This window comes from Cyprinus carpio, chromosome A17 (genome assembly GCF_018340385.1).
Source record: "Cyprinus carpio isolate SPL01 chromosome A17, ASM1834038v1, whole genome shotgun sequence".
In the NCBI taxonomy this organism is placed as follows: domain Eukaryota; kingdom Metazoa; phylum Chordata; class Actinopteri; order Cypriniformes; family Cyprinidae; genus Cyprinus; species Cyprinus carpio.
The window spans coordinates 1924936-1942642 of record NC_056588.1 but is presented as its reverse complement, the minus strand read 5'-3'; the positions used below and the strand labels follow the sequence as shown (position 1 = coordinate 1942642).

At 36.2% G+C, this 17707-nt stretch overlaps 1 long non-coding RNA gene across 1 annotated transcript; it reads left to right on the top strand.

The window, feature by feature from the left end:
* Nucleotides 1-232: 232 nt before the first annotated feature.
* Nucleotides 233-16282, top strand: LOC122148122. Its single transcript, XR_006162093.1, has 3 exons — nt 233-330; nt 1386-1495; nt 16078-16282. It is a non-coding gene; the product is annotated as an uncharacterized LOC122148122 (long non-coding RNA).
* The last annotated feature ends 1425 nt before the right edge of the window (nt 16283-17707 follow it).

The window sequence follows — 17707 nt, the reverse complement described above, 5'->3', positions numbered from 1 at the left end:
GGACAAACATAACATCCTGCAATTCTTCATTAATCTACAGTGTGCAGATTTATGTTTACTTATTATATATGCATTGTAATATATCTTTGGCATGCATGTCCCATTAACTTCTACAATAAAAAAGACAATGAAGAACTATAGTTTTTTTTTTCTCTCTCTCTCTAATCTAAATGTTTCAAATACACTGTAGCACTTATTATGTGAATATTGTTCTAACTGATGATCATTTTCTAGGTTTGTCATATCCCTTTAACTAAAGGCATTTCCTCAGTGACATCATCATCCAGGAAGTGACATGATTTTGGAGGAAAATCAACAGCAGAAACGCATGTAAGTATAAGCAATGGAGTAGATACTGGATTTGGTTACTTTGTGCTGTTATTTGGTTTGTGTCACAAACCATTCATTCAGTTTGATTGAATTACTTAAAGCAGTTTAATAATAATCAAAAATGTCAAAAGATCAAGATAAAGTGTTTTACAGATGTTATCTGAACATCTGCTACACCAGGGTTTCTGAGGGTCTTAAAAAGTCTTAATTCACCCTTCTACAAATTTAGGCCTTAAAAAGGTTTTAAATTGGAGCAAAAAAAGTCAGTTCATGAAGCCATGGCATTAAATGTTGCATACATTGCTAAAAATAGATATTTTCCTCAGTATTTATTACATTTTTGTCTTGGTTTCCAATTCAGATATTTAAAGTTCCTTAAATCAAGATGCAAAATTAAGATTTTTTAAGATTCCATTTTTTTTTTTTTTTGCAGTTTAGAGACCATATTGACATATTGTTTTCCCTTCCATTTATTCCCTAGATTTTATTTGCTTGGTCTTAAATGGGTCTTTGAAAAGCTTTATTATGGATGTGAAAAATGTTCCAACACAAGCATGTTCATTTTTAAATTTAAACGTTTGTGCGGAACATGAACGTCTGGTATATCATGAATACAAACGAAAGCACATTCACTGGATGAAGGTAATAAACGGTCCTTTATCAGGGGCCGTATAATTTCCTCAAGCTAATGCTGTCCACGGTCTTTTATCTGGACTGTGTTTTTGAAAGTCATCCGGTCTATGACAGATCTCATTTCCTGTCCCAGAGGACAGACGGTAACCATATCCACTTGACCTCTGCCATCACTGTCTGAAGATATGACACCATTGTTCTCGCCATATTCACTCATTTACCATTGTAAAAGACAGTGACTGTGGGTATTAGAAAGGATTGTGGATTTTTTTGTGTGTGTGTGTCCACCATGATTGTATTTTCTTTTTTTTTTTCATTTTCTTTTTCCAGTCCAGCATTGTGCCTAGTGCTGTCGAGCTAATAAATGCCATTTAAATATTCATGCAATGTTCGTTACAGTGAACTCTAATGTCACCCCACAGCAGTCCATTGAACTCGAACAATAACGAGAAGTGAATAAACAAATTGATCCAGGGTCGTGACCTGCAGTCTGTGCAACAGGTTTGGACATAAACACCAGGTCCAGTTTCAGGTAAGCTACAGGTCCACCACAAAAAAAAAAAAAAAAAGATTTTACTAAATTAAATTAAGCTAATGCAATATTTTCTCACAAATTAATTGCATTGTGTGCAACTTGCTTAACTTTATAAAATATAGTTTCTTAATTCATTTGCGTTGGAAATACATGAATGATCACGGCTGACAAAACTGCATGGCTGAAATGCATTGAATTTGATTTCCCAGCATGCTTTGCATCTGGAGAGTAAATGTTGAAGTTAAGTGTTTGTTGCATAAGATGAAAAAGAAGGAGTTAGATATTTTGTTATTTGGGGATTTAGAAGAGTTTATGTTGTGGTATAAGGTTACCATTGTGGTGAGAAGAGCAGTGTTTAGGTGGAGGATTGAACGGTTTTGCGTGAAGGTACAGTTGTAAGTTTTTAAACTGTAAAAGCAGATACCTTGAAAATCCAAGTGCAGTAACAAATCTTTTAATTTCCCCCCATCAGAACTGTGTTATAAAAGGGAAGAAAAGTAATGGTTCTGGGATCTAATAGGTAAAAATAAATAAATAATTTCATTTTTTTTTTTATATATAACTTAAACTTATTTTATTTAAGAATAGTTACCAAGGCAAAATTTCTCATTTTGATTAAGTTTAACGTAGAGTACTGAGAACTAAAAAATAAAAATAAAAATAAAACAAGAAAAAAAATTACAAAAATAAAACAAAAATGACAAATGAGTTGCCAAAGCAAAGAATAAAAATGACAAATTAAAATATGAGTTGCTACAGCAACATTTCTCATTTAGAAATATATATTTTTTAAAACTATAAATAAATATCTATATATATATATATATATGCAATTAATATATATATATAATATATAAATATTAATTTAGTTACAACACAAAGTGTTTTGTGTTTACAGTTTAATGTTAAATTTGTTAGCTAGCAGCAGTTTCTTTAAGTTTTCTTTGTTTGCTTAATTAATTTAGTTACAACACAAAGTGTTTTGTGTTTACAGTTTAATGTTAAATGAACTCATTTCCAGCCTGTTGAACCAATGTCCATTAAATTGTCCTATGTTTTTACATGATCTGAAGGAAATGTGAGTGTTATTTGCCTAAATGTGCCACAGTCATGCTATGTCAAAAGCATATAAGCATGTTTTTATGTTCGTTTTCTGTATATCTCACAATTAGTTAATATGATTAACAATATTTGTTCTTATGTATTTACAATGCTTTTCCAACATTGCTGGTTGAGTAACAACCTTTTGTTAACAGGGAGTCCAAATTGTTTTGACTGATTGTAAACCACTTTAGGCCTCAAGTTCATTGACTTGGCTTTCTGAAAATGATTAGATGATCACACGCGTTCACAAACTCAAGGGATTTCAGTCATTTGGAGGTGGGAATTTCCTCGATGCCATTACGTTTTAGCGTGTAGAATCGCCATTTATTTTTCATTCTCGCATGTTACAGATCCAAACACATGCTGACATTTATATCATTAATTTATCCACTCCCCGAAACTGTTTTTCTTAGATCAAAGCTGGCGGGTTTAGAGTTCAAAGAGCAAGACAAGTCTGAACACAAACCCGGTTTAGTCGCTCTGTAATTATGGGGGTTAACACATAACTGACATGCATTCATACCTGCTTAATGCTTCACAGGAGAGTTTTGGTGTGTGATTGACAAAATCTTCTCTCAGAGGGTTTGTATCCCTACAAATGGATACAAAACCTCAAAAGATATCCCTAGGTTATATTGTGCATTCAAGGCAGGGAACTACAGGTGAATAGGACAGAAATTTTAACTAATAGTTCTCACCATACTTTCACAAGTTAATCACAGTACACTAAGGCAATTATTTACATATGCAAAAATGCATATCCATTTTTAGTTAAATATGCAATAATTTGCACAAACACTTTCCAATAATTTGCTAAATATGCAATAAAGACCGGTTCAAAATTTATGTTTCATTATGTTGACATATTTACAAAGGGGATTTTGCATATCTCTTTTTATCACTCCATAAATCAGAAACTACTGTTGAAAATCAGAATAAATAATATAATAATAATAATATAATAAAAATACAATATAATATAATATAATAAATATAATATAATATAATATAATATAATATAATATAATATAATATAATATAATATATTATTAAAAATAAAATTATAATAAATACTTTTATATACCACTATATATAAATATATATATACATACATACATACACATACAGAAAATACATACATACAGACAGACAGACAGACAGATAGATAGATAGATAGATAGATAGATAGATAGATAGATAGATAGATAGATAGATAGATAGATAGATAGATAGATAGACAGACAGACAGATAGACAGATAGACAGATAGATAGATAGATAGATAGAACTTTATAACATTTTCAAGAATACATTGTTATATAAAACAGCGTGAGTGAATACATTTTGTGCACAATGGTAACTTATATATGTATTATAACTGAAATCTACAGACGTAAATAGATAAAGTGTAAGAAAATAAACCCTTAAATGTTTATTCTGGATATTTTCTGTCCACTAGTTTGAAGAGGAAGCAAAATAGCCCAAAATCTCACATTTTGGCCAATGCATGTAATGTCTGAGGGGCAGTAACACAGTGAGTGTGTTGAAATGTGTTGACTCTTTCAGAGTGTCCCAGAATACTTAATGAAGCCCTTGGCAGGGCATCATCTCACACGGTCCACCTGCAGAGCCCTGATGAACCCCGTCAAGGTCCAGGTGGCCCATCTGTGCCCATTCACCATCTCAGTGTTGGCCAGCGATGATTCTGACCCAGAAACTGTCTGACTAATTATATCACATTATCAGCCCCGTTGCTTTTCCCTCCCTGGTTTCCGTTTCGTTGGAAAGGTTGCGCAAATCCCAGCCACCCGAATCAGAGAGTCAGCGTTAACCTCTGACCTCCATCTGATGTGTGTGGCTCGGGACGCTCTCACACCCAGCCGCGGGCCCATTAACACATCGCTGCTAAAACAGAAGCTGTTTTGACGGGCTGAAATGATGGCTAAGTGCCGCTCAACAATGGGCCTCATTGTGTCTGCTGGAGGAAGGGGCTCCCAGCTGACATTTTCAGAAATATGAATGTCCCTCCATCCAAGCAAGTGGCGTTTTCAGTGGGGCGCTTCACCGGAGAACTGAGATAATGAGAGGCCATTGATGAGAACAAGTCCAGTGGAATTACTCGCTCCAAATCGACAAACGCTAATTAAGTCGTCAATGGCGATTCCCATTCGCAGCCATGCCGAGGCTTCTGCAGCATGAGGAATGTAATTAGTTTATGTTCACTGCTAAAGGTTAAAGGCCACGCAGAGTGTTTTTTTCTTCCGGCTTTTAGGCGAAATGTTGCCATAATTGCTGGAAGTTTGGAGCTGCAGGTGCATGTTTGGACTCATTTGCGATTTGGCAGTGCAAGCTGCACGCTGACTGTGGAGATTGAGGCCGACAAGCCCTGTTTGTCTGGAAAGTCTGAATGAGTGCTCAGTGTTTGACTGCTACCTTCTGTTTCTCCTGGTTTCTATTGTTTTACAGTCTATTGAAGAAAATTGTGTTGACTTAAAAGCATACTGTAAATCAATCATCAAATCAGCATTTTCTGCACAGATATTCACCTCCACTGAATAGCCATACTGGAAAATAAATTATATTTATGAAAATATAGATAAATAATTTTCACAGTAAAATAAATTACATTACGGTCATTTTTTTTTTTTTACAGATTAAATTTGTTGTCTGAATTGAATGTGATATGAAATGACACAAAACAAATCTGAATCTGGCAGATAATTATTATTTTTTTTTTCATGTTTGTTACTTTGGTTGGGGAAAATTAGGACACTAAAATATTTTTAAAAAAACAGTATAGTAATAATTTGTATGTAGTCACTGTAGATCCAGGTGGTCAGGATTTGGCTGGTTAGTTTTGTCAGTCAAGCCCTACTGGTAGATTTTGTAACTTTACCATTTTGCTGACTAACTAACTAACTAACTAACTAACTAAATAAATGAATAAATAAAAAAAATATCTTGATTGGCCATTAAAAACAAGTTGTTTATGATGATTGAATATTTTTTAATACATCAACAATTGTATTTTATTTGTATTATTATAAATAATGCTATTATAATGTTGGGAAGTCGTGGCCTGATGGTTACAGAGTTTGACTCCTAACCCTAAGGTTGTGGGCAATACCACGACTGAGGTGCCCTTGAGCAAGGCACCAAACCCCCAGAGCTCCCCGGGCGCCGCAGCATAAATGGCTGCCCACTGCTCCGGGTGTGTGTTCACGGTGTGTGTGTGTTCACTGCTGTGTGTATGCACTTTGGATGGGTTAAATGCAGAGCACAAATTCTGAGTATGGGTCATTCACTTATTATAAAATGTATTTTTTTAATTATTTAACTTATATATATATATATAGGGTTATGGTTTTTATTTAGAAAATAAAAATATTGTAATATAATATTAATGATGATATAATTTAACAATATTTTGTTTACATTTTTTATTTATTTGGTTTTGTTGTGAAAAATAAACTGTAATTTATATATATATATATATATATATATATATATATATATATATATATGTGTGTGTGTGTGTGTGTGTGTGTGTATATATATGATACATACTGTATATGTATCTGTAGTATATGTAATTACCATTTTCACAAAAACAAATGAGATATGAGATCTATATTTTAGTTATTTACTATTATTTATTTATTTATTTATTTATTTTGGGTTTTGTGAAAAATGGTAACCTTTATATATTAATAGTACATATGTACATATATATGAACACATTATTTTTTGTATTTTTAATAAAATATATTTTTTTAATATATTTTTTTTTTCTAAATCAAAAAATTGTCATAATATAATATCATATAGACTTCATTTTCTTACGTCTCTAGAGTGATTAGTCACACTGCATTGTTGGCTCTGATAACTGGCGCCCAAAAGAGTGCCATTAAGCTATATTTGAATGTGAATGTAAGCAGATTTCTATCTTCAGGTATATTAGTTTTCTTTTTTGATAAGGGATATTTATGGGGGATGGAAGCTCCTCTTCTCCAAAAACACAATTCTGTAGGAAACACCGTGATAAACCATATTCAGGGCCTAAACTTCCCCTCATGTGGATAATTCACACCTCCCTCCTAAAGTCTTCATTCACAGATCTGTCAACTGTAACACAATCTAATTTGATTTGATGAGCAGGACCACAATGGAAGGCTAAGAGGAAATTGATTTAACAAGTCCACTCAAAGCTGAGAGTGACTCAATGAGTAATAAATCTCAAAGGCCTCCGGAAGTGGCTAATCCTGCAACACACGCTAATTACTGAGCTCTCGCATCAAAGAGAGAAATGGCACTTTGATTTGACAAGAAACCGCGGCCGCGGGCCCACATCAAGACATGTTACAGACACCTAACGCCAGCGTAAGGAGCCGATGCAGGCCAGCTAATGTGTGTGACATATGATGTTATAATGCTTTCAGACAACAAACACAGCACTCACAGATGTAAACCGTTCAACTAAACTAAGCTTGTTGTGAGTCATGACATGGATTTGAAGTCTTGCTAACTTAGTGTCAACAAACACACAAGCAAGATTTATATTAAATGTTGATTTTTTTTTTTTTTTCTTACTTAGGTAAATTATCTTCTGCTATGTTTTCCAGGAATATTTAGGCCTAAATTTAAGATGAATGCATTTATTGCATATTTGCATATTGCAAAATTGCATATAACATTTTCATGCATTTAGTTTTGTTTAAAAAAAACTAAAAACTAAAAATGTGATGCATACATATTTGTCAGTCATACATTAATGAAACAGGTCTGATTTCTGTAATTGTACTAATAAACAAAATGCCTTTTAAATGCACAATAACCAGGTTTATATATTTATCATCAGTAAATCCAGTTTGTTTCTATCTCTTACATTTTAAATTGAATTAGCTATATTTAGCCATAGCCAGAAATAGCCATATTTCAACAGTTCATACTTTTTAAATGAAGAAATGTAATTGTTTTCATAATGAACAGATTTAAGCTGATTATAAACTATTTGAATAAATGCATTTTGAAAAATTATTATTTAAATAACATCAAATGAGAGAGAGAGAGAGAGAGAGCAGAAATCGACCTCTTTCTTTTATGTTTGACTGACATATGCATCACATTAAGATGATTTGTTTAAGTTAAATTTAATTTTATTTGCAGTTTAAAAAAAAAAATCTTAAGGCCTCAATATTAAGCCTTTTTTATTTTATTTTATTTTATTTTATTTTATTTTATTTTATTTTATTTTATTTTATAGAATTTTAAAGTGTGAAGTTTTCTGGTCTTAGGAGGTTTTGTTTGGCAAAGTGATCCAAATCCCATCAAACCAGTCTATATAGATGTTGCATATGTGTTTAATAATATCGATTTAATCAAATATTTTTATTATTTATATTAAAATAAGTGTATACAATAATATAATAAGATATAATATAATATAAGTAAGCAATAATGTACTCGAGGCCGTGCTGTATGGTGAATAAATCACGGCTGAAGGGCATTGTTAGGCACTATGCTAAGCGGAGCGTTTATTAGACAGGGGAAGGGTGGAGTCTCAAAATTAAAGATGAAAGATGCAACATAACGCCAGCAGGGGTCACTCATATTTCATTAAATTTATAACAAACAGTTAATCCTGCCGAAAAACATAATAAATGAAACAATTTTGATCAGGGTTGCCAGGTTTTCATAACAAAACCCACCCAATTGCTACTCAAAACTAGACCAATCGAATTTTGAGGGGGGCTCCACATTAAAAATTGCATTCCGGTGGGTAAAATACATGTTTTTGGCAGGGTTCCCCTGGTAAAATTCGCAATCCATGGGCTAAATATCACGTTATCGGGGTCACTAACCCGCGGACATAAAAAAAAAAAAAAAAAAAAAAACCTGCGACAACAGTGATAAAGTAGCCCAATTCCACGGGAAAACCGCGGACTTGGCAACACTGTTTTGATGCTATATTATTGATTGTTTATGTTGACAAGGTTGCTGCTCAGTTGGGATACATACACAGAACCGTTTGGTGAAGCGGTCACAGCTGTGCTGTATCATGAATAAAACACAGCTGCTGACCAATCAGAATCAAGGAATGGAACTAACCGTTTTAATATAATATAGTTTTATTTGGTAACTAAAATGTAGTAACTTTTATTTATTAATATGTATGTACATACGTGTGTGTGTGTGTGTGTGTATGTATATATGTCGGAAAGCCACTGCCACCAGAGGTCGGATGTGCTGGTTGGTTTACAGCTAACCTGAGTTGAAACGTATATTTTTGCCCTAGGGCCAGGGAAGAGATCGAATGAGTTGAGTACAATGTAGGCAATCATTAAAGTCCAAGGGATTTATTTGCTGACAGCTGTCCCGTCACACGTTCTCTCACCAAATTTCAAAATAAACAAAAATAATCCAACAAAAATACTCAATTTAACTATACATAACATAGAAATAAAACATGCTGAGAGCAGCAAAACAAGGCTTCAGACCTGGCCACGACAATTAAGTCTCACGTCAGACACACACACACATTCCCCGCATTGGGCTTCACATGCTACACCCCTTGGCCATCCATGGCCTCACCCCCTTGCCTAAACACAGACATATCACTTATATGTGATCTTCCCGCCAAACACAAGCGATCATACCAACTGTAGGGGTAAATTAACACTCGTTACAAAGAATACACATTTAGTTCTGCATCAGTGCCAATCACATACACATTTAAACACACAATCATAATCATGAATATTATCATTGAGCAAATGCAAACAATACACATTCCAAAGAATACAATTACCATTTCAAAGCATCTATATCCATCTCTGTCCCAGTAAATGGACTAACCACTATTTAATATAGTAAATCAGGATATTCACGTCATCAAAACACTCCCCTCCCAAACACAGGACCAGACAGGCAAGTTATACTATGAAATGTATTAAACAATAAACATATGCACCATAAAATAAATATGAAAACTTCAAAGTCTCTGTTCAATTCTTGTACTTACCTACAAAATACAATTTGAACACTAGACATGACATTGTCTCTATACACATCAAATCATAACAAACAGTAACTCAATATACACAATAACACTGTGAACTGATGTTCACGTGATGATAACCTACGTGTTCATCAAAAAAATATATATAAATAAAATAAATCAATAAATATATAAATAAAATAAATCCAAATATATATATATAATTTTGCAGGCATGTATCTGTAACGAAGGAGGCGTTGTCGGAGTGGGAATCCACTTGCAGGCTTTTATTGTAGAGCGTCGTCAAACAGGCAAGGTCAAACACCAGCGAAACAGGACATACAAGGCAATCCAAAAGAGTAATTCACTAAACAGGTGAAGGTCAGGGCAGGCAGCAAACAATCAATAACAGATAAATAGTCCAATATCAAAATACTTGAAGACAAGGCAGGGCAAGAAAACACGGGAATGAAACTCAGGGAAACAGGAGAACCTTACAGGCTAAGCATTCAATCACCAGTGATGTGAGAATGTGTGTGTGCTGTTCTTATAGTGTGAGACCGATGAGGTGATGAGAGACAGGTGATTGCAATTGATAAGTCTGGGCAAAGGATTATGGGAAATTGAGTTCTGGGTGAAGCTGCAAGAGTCTGGAACGGAGTGCCCTCTAGCGAAGCTCACGGGCACTCCAGCTATAGATCATGACAGAGCCCCCCCACCAAGGAGCAGCTTCCAGATGCTCCAAACAGATTAAAGTCCAGAAGGGAGGTGGAGCGGTGGCGGAACGGGGGAGGGATGGAGACCAACATCCATGAGCAAGAGCAAAAAAAAACAGAGCAGAAAAACACCGTAGAGCAGGGAGCCTGTGCAGAGCAGGCGGAGCTGAAGACCACCAGAGTGGAGCAGAAGACCACCAGAGCAGGGCTAAGGACCACCATGGTGGAGCAGGCAGAGTTGAAGACCACCAAAGTGAAGAAGAGAAACACCATGGCTGAGCAGGTGGAGCCGAAGACCACCAGGGTGGAGCAGGAGACCACCAGGGCGGAGCAGAAAACCACCAGGGTGGAGCAGACGTGTCTGAAGATACCCACGGTGGAGTAGGTGACCACCACGGCGGAGCAGACCGATCAAGAACCCTCGGCAGAGATTGGGACCTAGGAAAAACTGAGACACAAGAGACAGACAGTGCATTTACGGTCTCAAGGACAGAGGCAGGAAATGCAAAGAGTTCCTTAACAGTCTCCTTGGCCTTGACGGACTGGGCTGACAGTTCATAATTAGACTCACTAAATGATGTTTTATTAACAAGGTTCGGGAGGAGCACGTCAGATACTTAGCCTAATTAGCACAGGTGGAGCAAACTTAAGATAATCAACACTAGGGTATAAATACAGCTGACTAACCCCCATGCATTGACGGTTTATCAGCATCCCCCCTCCACCCCATCTCCTCCACTTAGAGTTCATTTTACACCTCTATGTAGGGGGGAGTACTCTGGGTTCGGGCCGAACTCCGAGCTCGGAGCCCTCCCTCCGGACAGCATGCCAAATATGCATTATATAAACTTCAGTTAATTATATGTAAGTGTGAACTCGTGAACCGGGATTGGCAAGACAGACAGTTCAGCAGACACATTTGGGGAAACAGAAGAGGCAGACAGTTCATGAATGGTTTCTATGGCAGGGACAGAGTTAACTGGACAAATGGGGCAGATAACTGGTTCCTTGGTTGGGACTGGGCAGACAAGGAAATCAAACTGACTCTGGGATACTGGACAAGATGACAGTTCATAAACAGGCTTACAGACTAGGACTGACCAGGCAGACAGTTCATTGACAGATTCAACAGCTACATTTAGACCAGCAGACTGTTCAGGTTTAGATTCCTTGACTAAAACTGGTAAGACAGTTGCTCCTGAGCTAGACACACCTTGGAACACTGAACAAACAGACAATTCCTCACAAGGATCACTAACTGACATTGGAAAAATAGATGATTCAAGCTTGGGTGCATAGACAGAGAGTGAACTAACAGGTAACTCAAAATCACCTGTATTGGCTGAAACTGTACAAATTGAATGTTCCGAGTCATTGAGGAAAACTTGACTGGGAGACAATTCAGAACTGGACTCATTAATTGGGACTGGACTGGTGGAGCAAATTCATTGACTGAAACAGGACTGACAGAAAGTTAATTTATGGCTTCAGTAGCCACAACAGGTTGGATTGAGAGTTCCAGAATGGGCCTTGCAGCCACAACAGAACAGTCAGGAAATTCACAGGCAGCATCCCTGGCTGTGACAGACAGGGCTGAGAGTTCATAGGCAGCCTCCTCGGCTGGATCGGGACAGGACAAAAGTCTATAATTGGCCTCCATAGCCCTAAAAGGGCAGGCAGGGGATTCACTAACAGCCTCCATAGCTGTTACAGGACAGGAAATTAGTTCACAGACGGCCTCCATAGCCGTTACATGACTGGCAAAGGGATCACAGATGGCCTCCATAGCCGTTACAGGACTGGCAAAGGGATCACAGAAGGCTTTCTTGGCCGGAACAGGACAGGATGAGACTTAATACCACTGACACCTCTGGAGGTTCTGCAGTGGATGCTGCCACCTCTGGAAGTTCTACAGCCGTACCATCAGGAAACAGGGAGAGTTCATGGATATTCTCCTTAACAAGACAGGCACAGAGTTCAGCAATGGTTCCTTCAACTGTGACATAACCAACTGAAAGTGTATTGCTGGGCACCACCACCATACCAGAATCCAAAGTGAGCACTGCTGCCTCTGAGGGTTCTGCAGCCTCAGCCACCACTTCTGGGGGACCTGGAGCGAGCACCGCCATCTCTGGAATTTCTGTGGTAGTGTATGCAGCCCAAACACACCAAAAAGCGATTCCCACAATGGGAAGCACTTCAGACAGGGGAATCCGTTCAAGAACAGAAGGGCTAAAGTGAGTTTGGGGATACCAGCTGCACGTGCAGACACCAGTGGTGGATCCCTCACACTGGATACCAGACTGGGATACCAAAGGGCTGACCTTGATAATCTGGGAGTAACAGACAGGACGTGACGTGACTCTGGGTGATCAGCTGTGATGTGACGTGACTCTGAACGAATATATGAGACGTGACGTGACTCTGGAAGATCAGCTGAGATGCGACGAGGCTCTGTAAGAACAGCTGAGATGTGACAAGGCTCTGGCAGATCAGCTGAGACGTGACGAGGCTCTGGCAGATCAGCTGAGACGTGACGAGGCTCTGGCAGATCAGCTGAGACTCGACTTGACTTATTACGATCAACCGTGACTTGACTCATGAAAATCAGCTGTGTCTTGACTTGACCCATGAAGATCAACTGTGACTTGACTTGACTCAGGAAGATCAACTGTGACTTGACTTGACTCAGGAAGATCAGCTGTGACTTGACGTGGCTCAGGCTCTGGCTTGACAGGCTTGACGTGAGCAGGCTTTGGAACGGCGGCCATGATGGGACAAGACTCAGGAATGACAGCCATCTTGCAAAAAATCTCTGGGCTGGTGGCAATTTTATGAAGTCTCTGTGGCTTTAAAGTCCACTGCCTCTCCCACAGTGAAAGGAGAACCACATAACAAGAGAGCATAGTCCATAATGTCCCTTAAACTACAGTCAAATTTCCCTTCAGGTAACCATGATTCCATTGGTTCATTAAGACCATAACGGAAAATGTCCTTTAACATGATCTCATCAAAAGGTACTTGATAGGACAACTCACAAAATTGATGAATGTAATCCTCAATAGACAAATCTCTAGCTGTAGCTGGTCCACTGTGTCCATGATTGGCCTGGAAAGCTCTAAAATCCGCTGGATCCGGGTGAGGCTGGTGATTCTGTAACGAAGGAGGCGTTGTCGGAATGGGAATCCACTTGCAGGCTTTTATTGTAGAGCGTAGTCAAACAGACAAGGTCAAACACCAGCGAAACAGTACATACAAGGCAATCCAAAAGAGTAATTCACTAAACAGGCAAAGGTCAGGGCAGGCAGCAAACAATCATAAACAGATAAATAGTCCAAGATCAAAATACTAAAAGACAAGGCAGGGCAAGAAAACACGGGAATGAAACTCGGGGAAAACAGAAGAACAGTACAGGCTAAGCATTCAATCACCAGCAATGTCAGAATGTGTGTGTGCTGTTCTTATAGTGTGAGACTTATGAGGTGATGAGAGACAGGTGATTGCAATTGATAAGTCCGGACAAAGGATTATGGGAAATGGAGTCCGGGGTGAAGCTGCAAGAGTCTGGAATGGAGTGCCCTCTAGCGAAGCTCACGGGCACTCCAGCTAGAGATCATGACAGTAACATGGCTTACTGGTCTTAGGTAGTCTCAGTTTATAAAGCCCAAAATTATTTAAAAATTATCATCAGAACTAAACACATTTACCACTAAAGTGCCCATAATCCCTCTAAAGCCACCGAACCATACTTAGTGGCCAGATATGACCACCTTTAAGCAATTTTCAGCAGGAAAAGTGTCCAAAGTCATGCTTTTTTTTTTTTTTTAATGAACCACAATCTGTTAGCTGTGAATTTCCTGGAATGACGCTCTTGTGTCAATTAGGGTTTTCGTGATCTGGCAGCATCTGCATCCACTCGATGCAACCTATTATTAATTTTTTTATTTATTTTTTTATTTTTTCTGTTTCAGTTTTGACTGAATTGATTGCAGGTCTTTGGTATCTGTATCCACTCAGTAACGTCATGCTATGCGTGAAGAAAGCTCTGTATGATGCACATGAGGCGGCGCTCTGATTGAAACGATATGCTTTTGTGGTTGCTGACATTTGTGTTGGCATCAGTGAGATGAATGTGGCTCTTTATGTCGCTGGTCCAGGTGCAGGGCCTTCCACACTTGAACTTCTCAACATCAGAGTCCCCAATACTGCCCCCCATCCCTTTCTCTGCTTTGTGTTTGTCTGTTCTCTAGCGTGATTGAAATTTGGTGGGAAAAAGAAAGGAAAAGTAGGGCAATAACAGCAATTAAAAGGCTAGTTTTAAGTAAAGAGTATAATCCCCAGTATAGTGAACTAAACCATAACAGTGCTTATTTAAAACATTTTAATGAAAGTTTATCCAAAGATTAGAAGAAAAAAAAAGTTATATTTTGCATTAAGAAAATTAAACCTGTTTTAGATCTGTTAAGACTTTTTGAATAATATACAGATATGTATATATATATATATATATATATATAGATATATATATATTAATATATATATATATATATATATATATAAATACACACACACAGACACACACACACACAGATACATTTATTACATTTATAAATGTATAATAATATATGTATACAGTTTATTTATAATGTAATAAAAATATTATAATATAATATTATTTTTACATAATATAAATAATGTTTTGTTGAAACGTTACTTGAAAAAGTCTTGACAAAAATTTCAAGTACAGTAATTTATCAAGTTTTAAGAAAATGAAGCCTAGTTTTAGATTAATTAGTCTATTAAGACTTTTTGTATCGTATTTTCATCGCAATTATACACATTTACCCACAAATTCTCATGACTGTAATGTGTCTGGGTTAGTTTAAATTAAATTTGACTTAAATTAAATTAAATGTTTTATTTTTGTATTATACATTTTGTTATTTATTTTATAAAGTGAAAACAGCATAACTCAAATTCAGAACACTTAAAAAAATGGTGCAGGAAGCAGAAGGACTGAAGTAGTATTTTCTTGTAAAACATTCTCCAACAATCTTTTTTTTTTTTTTTTTTTTTTTTGCAACATTGAAAAATCTTTTTTATGATTTAAATGCTATCATGATGTGTCACCGTATCATTTCTTTATTTTTGCATGTTTATTTAGATTATGTAAATATCTAGCATTGCTATAAAACTGTTGCTTCTTAATTTTGTTCTGCTTATTTGAATGCAGTATTTTTCTTAGAGTTCTTCTTCAGGCCAACTCGAAACCAATTACAGGGTTGCTTATTTTTCAAGGCAGACCGGCTTTTCCATGCAATAGTATTAAAACCTTAGACAAATAAACCATAAGACACTTGAGAAGCTCTTGTTTGCCTCCCTAATGGTAAAGAAAAGAGTGATTCACGTACAGCTTACATGACTTTTGCTTTGTATTTGGACACATGGAAGTACTTCCAGGCGAGGAAAAACAAGAGAAAGTGAAGTGTTTGTGAGCTCTCGTGTTGATTTCTGTGAATGTGTGTGAATGACCAGCTAACAATCTCTGGACTGTCTGAATGGGGAAGCTAAGCATCAGCTGTTGTGTTGATATGGTGTTCATTGATGGGATGCTTTGACCTTATTAATTGTTCCATGTAATGTGCCTTTGGAATCGTGTAAAGCTTCTCCATCAGGAAAACCACTGTTAGACAACAGGACTGTCTTTGTGTGTAAAATGGCATCGCTAGAGTCGATAATGTCTCTTTTCATCTGAATCCTCAGCTGTGAGCAAACAAAGCTTACTTGAAGATGGTGAAGACGTGAAGTCAACGCAGCAGTGACGTGATTGACTGGGGCATCGTCTCTTGGCGTAACTTCCTGTTCATCTGAGAGTGACGTGAAAAGAGACACGTGCAGCATATATAGGGACACCCTACATTACCATTCAAAATATTTTGTTTTTGAAAGAAATTAATACTTTTATTCAGCAGGGATGCATTAAATTGATCAAAAGTGAAAGGCATTTATGTTACAAAAGATTTCTATTTTAAATAAACATAGTTCTTTTGAACGTTCTATTCATCGGAGAGACCTGAAAAATTAAATGTATTCGATGTTTTCAACACTGATAATAATCACAGGAATGAATTACATATTACAATATATTCACATAGAAAACAGTGATTTTAAATTTGAATAATATTTCACAATATTACTGTTTTACTGTATTTTTAAAAAGTTTTTATCATGCAAACTTCATTAGGCTTTGTTTTCAAACAGTTTTATTAGTTTATAATGTTTCTATTTATTATTCTTTTTTATTTGTATTATTTTAGTAATTTAAGTACACCATCTTAAAAATATTAGATGAAAAACTAAACTAAATGAAAATGAAAAATGTCACCTAACCAAAAAAAAAAAATAAAATAAAATTATTATTATTATTATTATTATTATTATTATTATTATTATTTAAAAAAGAAGTAATATTTTAAATATTGTTAAATTCACTTTATGTATTAAATTACTATATTTTGTGTTTTTATAAGCTTGCAAATTATATTTTAATACAACATTTTGGTCATGAGACCTTCATCAGGCATTTTTTTTTTTTATGTTAGATGAAAAAATTAAAGAGCTAACAAAATAGAATTTGTTTTTTGTTTTGTTTTGTTTTGTTTTGTTTTGTTTTGTTTTGTTTTTTGTTTTGTTTTGTTTTGTTTCACTGGTTCTTTTGCACAGACTGTGAGGATGCATTTTTATAGTTTCTTTTTCTTTTCTTTCTTTTTTTAATAATGTTAATTTATAACACTATATTTTGTGTTTTCTGACCTTTAAGCTTGCGAATCCTGTTTTAATGCAATGTTTCGGGTCAGTTGACCTTCATCAGGCATTGCTTTCAAATAGGAAGTCAAAGACACACAACTAAAACACAAATCAGACAATGAGAAGAACACTGCAATCAATAATAGCCAATGCAGACAACCAAACTCAAGTGCAATTTAGCCAAAATAATGAATTATATATAGTTTACTTCCAATGAAAGACAAATAGCCCAAATGGAAAACACTTTAGCAAACATAGCTTATTGTGCATTGAGTTTTGCATGCACACAATTGGTGAGATTTGGCTCCTCGTGTCGTATGCCTGGCTTTTGCCACCATACACTCCAAAGACACAATAAAAGAGTCTGAGCTGTGCAGTAATAGATGTCACATGTGCATTATGCCAAAGATGGTGAACTGTTAGTAAACCACACGAGCATTTCAGCAGATCCAGCTGCTCGAGCCAGTGAGCAATTCTCAAAGTCATTTATTAGCGCATGTGGGATTCATTATCAAGGAATTTGTTAAATGGAAATGGAAACCAGTAGCATTTGAAGAGGCGAATCCAGCGGGGTACACCGCTGTTC